This window comes from Trachinotus anak, unplaced genomic scaffold (genome assembly GCF_046630095.1).
Source record: "Trachinotus anak isolate AG129_WGS33_773 ecotype Australia unplaced genomic scaffold, CSIRO_AGI_Tana_v1 ptg000028l, whole genome shotgun sequence".
NCBI lineage: Eukaryota > Metazoa > Chordata > Actinopteri > Carangiformes > Carangidae > Trachinotus > Trachinotus anak.
In genome coordinates this window covers 4,401,970-4,409,043 of record NW_027273879.1, presented here as the reverse complement: position 1 = coordinate 4,409,043, position 7,074 = coordinate 4,401,970, and positions in this window count along the sequence as shown.

The window sequence follows — 7,074 nt, the reverse complement described above, 5'->3', positions numbered from 1 at the left end:
AAATTCAGCTGGTAAATCTAGCCTGTGCTAACACAAGAGTTAGGCTACATTTCAGCAGGTCTGCTGCACCCTGCTGTGCCCTGAATATGTATCCAGTTACCTGCCAGAGGAGCCACTCCACATATCCAACAGAAGTCAGCTCAGAAATGGCGGGCTTGACCACCCTGAAGCACAGGGGCCGCTGGACACCCCCTACGACGAAGTTATACTTTGATAGAGGCCACTGAAGATGTTTTGACGGGGAACAGGAAGTGCCTACTGCTTTGGGAGGAAGTATCAAATAAAACAGTATCTTTCTTTTTTTCTCCCACTTCCGTGAGATCTTGCCAGATAGATGTTTTCCATACTGGTGATTTTTCACACACTCAAGACAAAAGGAGGCTTTCAGAAAGACCCTGCAAGGATATACAGTGTTTTTACAGTTTCTTTCCTCCCTTTGAGAGAGTCAACATTGTGGCACACTTGGTGTATGTTTTCCTTCATTATTTTACCAAACCTGTGGAGGAAAAAGAAGGGAATGGGAAAGGTTTTGGTAAAAAAGACATCCTCGACTTCCATCTATCTCTACAGAATTCCTCTGTACACGTAGACATATAGCAGATGTTGGGAAATGAACACTCATATAGTCACATTTACTGTATTTCCTCTCACAGACTCAGTAATCTATTCTTTTTCCAGGCATTATACCGAGTCATGACTCAGCGGGTAGCTGACAATTTAAGAACGTGTCTTTCGAAGGGATTTTCCTCACCTCGACAATGTCATACATAACCATGCAGTGTGTGATCAGGAAATCAAAGCTCAGATCCTTAATATGTTGCAGAGGGTCATGGTTTTGCCTTTTATGTGGCTCGCATTTTGGCAAACGCTGCATCCGAGAGTTGGGGGTGCTTGTGTGTGTATCCTAAAATCTCTGGATCTAATTGTGGGTCAGTGTGTTGCTGTGTGAGAAGAGCACGTCTGTCAAACACGAAGACAGACTTGGGCAAACTTCCAAGAGCCTGAGAAGGCACAGCGACACAGAGAGAGGTGGGGGTGGCGCGATCCGACCACTTAAACGCACAGCTCCAGCGTCTCCCTGTTCCTTTCAGAGGCCCGAGTCATCTGCCATAGACACTTTGTGGTTGAGTCAATGAGGCGGAGAGCTGGAGAAAGAGGAGGATGGAAGGAAAGAAATATACAAACAGAAGGGAATGTTCGGGGGAGGAGAGGGGAAGGATATTTAGGGAAGGAAAAGTGAGGAGTGAATGAGCCTACATGGGTGGCTTCCAGTGTTGATGTTTTTTTTTTTTGTTGTTTTTTTCTCTTTTGAGTGACAAGGCCGTCGTCACTGAGAAATCAATGACATAACGCAGAGGATGCAGACTGAAATTTTAAACTTGGAAGCTGTCTGAGGAAGTCAGAGTTTGACCTCCCTCCACCCCACCCATTAACACACACACAGACAGAAATGCACCATGCATACACACACACACACACACACACACACACACACACCGGTTCACAGGTTTGGATATATCCTCGTACATGTTACGGTGTGCGACGCTCTGTGTTTGCTGTACAGATTGCTGGCAGTCTGTGTTTAGAAGCGGGTCCCACTCAGAGGAAATGTTGGGGTCCTGCCTTGTGTCAGCTGCAGCCATTGGTGTGGATTACCTGTGGGTGTCACGATGATGAACGGGCTGCTGGGGCTCAATGAAGTGTTTATGACCGAAAGGCGTTGTTGCATGTAACTAATCAGGCCTGAAGCTGGTAGTCACAAGGAGTGCTTCTATGGCAGAGCCCTGTGAAAGGTATAAGGCAATGATGCTAAATGATGTGTACGACACAAGCGGTCAGCGGATGTTGTGGTGACATCACACAGCTGCTGGTCTCAGAAGTTTTTGGAGTGACCAAGACTTAGTGGGACTTTCCAACCGGCTGAGATGCCCTGGCTACGTGCAGCCAAATTTTGTTCTATTTATTGTTGTAACCTAAGTAGGAGATGTCTAGGTAACCTCTGTACTTTGTTTCAAGTGGACAGAATAATAAATTCTGCTGTAACAAATGGTTTGTTTCAAGCCGTCTGTTATTTTATCATCACATTCTGCACAAGCGTGATGGATAAGCTATGGGCCCCAGTTGTTTGTATGAGCGGATAGCATGCCAAAGCAAACACGTGCAGGGCTAAAAAAGTGAAAAATGCAGTGAGAGGCAGCAACATAATTCTGCAGCAGATCCCAGATCTGTGGGTTCACACCGAGGTGAGACAGGCAAGATGTAGAACAAATAAAAACACCCCTGAAAGTCTTCAGCTAAATAAATTATGTGCAAGGATGCGTACGCTTGCACTTCATGAAGTGGTGAAAGCTCGGTGTTTCTCCCTGGCCTGTCTGGAGTGAGGTGGCCTGGAGCCAGCGTCTTTAATTCCTCTGTCAAACAGCACTTCATGCATCTCTACAGCTGTTACTGTAACTGTAAGTCTCATCATGCGTACTCATCTCATCACCGCTGTACACTTAGGCTCTGCACTTTCATCAACACTCTGTCTCTGCTGGATCAAAAGTGCTAAAAACCTTTGTTCTGCTTTTTGTTGGTTCGCTCTAAAAAGAAAGAAAGAAAGAAAGAAAGAAAGAGAGAAATGTAATGGGCGAGAAAAAGAAAGAGCAAAACGATGGCATTACAAAAGGGGAAAAGCAGAATCTATCCCAAAGCCACTCTTGTGTAGCAGGTCCTTGCAGTTCTGAGCAGCCTCTAATTAGGGTAGTATTCAGGGGTGGCATTAGTTCCCAAACTTTTTAATGGGGTGGAAAGCGGAGCTCCTTTTAGAGAGAGGGGATAAGTGTAGTGACTGTTTCATACACTGAATAGCAGATGGAGAGATTCTGCACCTCCCTGGGAGGTATTCACTCTTTTTTACTCTTTTTTTTTATTCCGTCCCTTGTACTCCTTCCTTTTCCAATTGCTCTCTTTTTCTTCCGTTTCTCCTCTGTTTTCACACATTTCATCCCCATCACATGTTCTAGGGTGAAGACACAGAATTTTTGCTTTGAATTTGAATAAAATGATCCAAGGGGCAACAGTTAAACTTTTTTACTGTTTTGGTCAACACTGGGACATTTACAGTGCTGTGGATTTATGTGCTTTGTTCCTGTAAAAAAAATTTATTAATTAATGATAAATACATAAAATTCACTTAAAATCAATTTAATTTATTCTTAAATTTTTCTTTAGTGAGATTAAATGTGAAAGGAGAAAAAGCCTTTTTGACTGGTAAAACTTTTTTTTTTTTAAAGTAATAAAGAACTTTAAAATTCCATTTCATTTCATTTTCACATATATTTAAAGTTGATTCATGCGGATTCATATAAACAAACCATTTACGATTGAATTCTTTCTTTTAAAATATCTTTCCTTACTTATTTATTCATTGGTATTTTTATTAAATTTAAAAAGTTTTCAAATATAAGAAACTGTAAATATTTACTTCTCATCGTTTATGAGGTAAAATAGTTTTACTAAATTATTTTGTATGATTTGTGCTATAAATGATGATTATTATGGAGATATTGGTAATTGTTGTTATTCTCCTTATTATTTATCATTTTATAGAACAATAAAAAAAACAGATAAACATTTTGGCTAATCTCACTGAGGACTTAATGAAGTGCACCTGGCCGTGTAAATAATTTAACTTTTTATAGAGACATTATTGGGTCAGAAATATGGCATTTTTACTGTTGCAGTGTTTTTATTGAGAAGAAAAAAAATTTTGCTTCAGTAATCTCACAACCTGCATTCATTATTTATCAGTAAAAAGCAATATTGCTTGTAATTTTATTTACCTTAAAATATTTCTCACTGGCGGGAAAACAAATCTTCTAAAATCCTGTTATACAGCAGGGGATCATAACTAAGTTGAATTGCTCAGACTGCGATGATGCAACTTGTACAAAAAAATAATAGACTAGCCCATCAAAATAAAATCCTAAAAAAAAACCCAACTATGTGTAAAAGGTCATAAAATATGTGTTTCCCTTTTAAATCATTCGTGCATATTTTGTCAGTTTTATTCTATGGCTGAACATATTTTAAGACACAAAATGGTTATAAATCCCATTTTCCATTGATGTGTTTTTGTACACTTTCAATGCCACCGGTACGACCATCAAATTCATTCCAAGTTGTTAACAACTTTCTGTCTTTAAAACAATTCTGCTGCTATGTCAAATAAGGACTGAGGGTGATGAGGTCAGTCTGACACTTCTTGTTCAATAAGAATATATCAAGGATAAAAATAACCCGTTCACTGACGTGCAGCTTAACTTTGAGCTGCCACGTCTTTATGACTGTCTTAGAAATATAGATTATTGTCACAGCCTTGATTGCCCCAACACATTTAACCACAGGCCAGTGTCTTTTATGGGCTGAGTGTTGTGCTTTATCCCCTCTCCTCATGACCTGTGACCCAGCAGGATAAACTGCTAACTGAGCTTCAGTCATGCTCAAGGAGGCTGCTGCCCACATGATCTGTAACATTTCATGAAAAGCCCCTTTTTTAGCTACAGGACTGCCTACATATCTTCTGCTGTGGCTGCTACAGCTCATGACAAAACAATTAATGAACCTAATTCAGAGTTACTTGGCCATTACACACATTTTTAAACGAGGCTTATAAATTGCACCTGTCTTTTTTTTTTTTTTTTCCTACATGGTAAATTCAACAAAATCAATACTCTTACACACTGCCTACTTTATTTTAAACACTCCTAATGACTTACAAATAAAATCATTCTTTATTTGTAAATATTAATCTATGTGTCCTTTGCTTGTTCTATCAGTCTGTTAAATATTTTCCCTTTCAGAGAGCTTTGTAAAATAAAAAAACAAAACAAAACGGGGGGATACGGGATATAGGCTTATAACAACAGTAATAATAAATATAGGCTTATAATAATATAAATCTGAGAACCATTTTACTATTGAAGTGAAGATTTATATTGTTTGTTACTTAAGTTATTACATGCGTCGCAGACATCAGCGCCCTGAGATATATCGTTGACGAACAATACTAAACTGTGCACTTATCCCATCACATGATCGATAGATAGATAGATAGATAGATAGATAGATAGATAGATAGATAGATAGATAGATAGATAGATAGATAGATGTTTTTTTTCTTTCTTTCTTTCCCCTTGTGTCTTTTTAAACCTTCATTTAGCTGCGAGCTCTCTTGGGGAACACTCTCTGTCTCTTCTACAGAAAAGTCCTGGTCAAAAATGGCGGTGTGCAGTAGCTAACACAGTCACATAGGCTGATAATACCAATTTACAACATGCAGGTGTAGCATTCAGCTGCAGTGTGATGGACTGGGACGTGAAAGGCGCAGAGGACGGAGTTTGACTATTTATCGTTTTGAATGTGGTATTTGAATGTTTGGTACGGAGGCCGTGTGTTTCCAAATGAAGTTCCAGGCCCAGGGTGTGTGTTCTCCATACATGTGCACATGAGCATGAACAACCCTAAAGACTTAGCTGGGCTGCTAATATCTATCTGTTATAGCAGAGCAATGACGCGGAGGCAGAAGCCAAACACAATAAAGGCTAAACTGACTATAAATTGAGAATGAGAAGCTAGAGAATATCACAGAACACACTATACACGGCCATGGAGGGATAACAGCTACATTTTCAGATAGGCCTTTACACACACGCCAGAAAAAAAAAAGTAGGCCTATAGGGTGGTGGTAGTGTTCACTGTTATATAAAAAAACTACTCATATGTAATACACTGCGTTAGTGTATCAAACCGCATGAAATACCCAGATATTATGATACACGCCATTAAAAACACTATTAATTACAGGTCACCATTGGCCACACACAGTGTAAACCCCTGTAGGACTATACAAGTTATTTATTATCAGATGTCTCACTGCGTTAATTACTCTTTTCCCTGTTCCCTTCTCTGTTTGTAAACAAGTCCACATACAGTACAACTGACCTCCTTCCCTGCTGCTCTCTCTATCTCTCTCCCTCTCTCTCTCTTCAGTGTGTGTGTGTGTGTGTGTGTGTGCGTGTCTCTCTCATTGCGTGTTACATCATCACGCAATAGCTGTCCTCCCGTGGCCTAGTGAACTGGCTCGAAGCGCTGCACCAATTTAGCCATCTACTACACACACGTTGCTTTGAATCAGGCAGACACACAGCGGTGGACGGGCGCACACATCCAGTCACGGAAGCGGCAGCGGCAGCGGCAGCGGCGGCAGCGGCAGCGGCAGCGGCAGCGGGGCTGTACAGTAAAGGCTGCATACAGCAGTCATGAAAGATTCAATGAAAGAGGTCTGACCCATCATGCAGCATCACGGTAACACAGGTGCTGCTGCAGCCCCGAGCTCCAGCACCTGCTCCACACTGAAATGTGTTTTTTGGAGGTGAGTAATCTGTGCTCCTGCAGGTTTTTTTTTTTTTTTTTTTTTTTCCTAATTCTAATTATCTGCAAACTTCTCTGTGCTGCTGCGTAAAAACCAGCACTCCGTTTGACTTCTTGCGTCAGCGGCTGCTCGCATGTTACCAATGACATGCTCTTTCCTATGTGGGGCAAATGAAGGCCAAAATAAAGGGGAGTAAACACTGAAAATGAGTGGATTAAGGTGGTTTTAACCTCCAAAAACATCCCCCGCTGGCCCCGTGGCGCACCAAAGCGAGACTTCAGGGGCAACATTTCATTTTCTCTGGGAAAACTGTGTCAAATAAGAGCAGATAATGAAATACTGAATGGGGAGTGTTTTCTCAAGAGCTGGCCAGCTGTCGACATCAGCACCGGTATAATCACGGGCCTGAAGCAGGCAAAATACAGCCCGCCTCACCCCGCTGACACCTTCCTGTCCGCTCACCGTCATTACGAGGATGAGTGTGAGAGAGGTCAGATGGACGCGCAGGCCCAGTGTGCGCATGTTCCAGAGCGTGCGAGCACTGGCATCATCTGAACAGACTACATTTGTAAACATGATGCAGAAATTACTTTTCTGTGGCATGTGACGCGCACATGCTTCCCGAAATGGGCGAAAACACTTTTTCGTCCCTCAGTCAA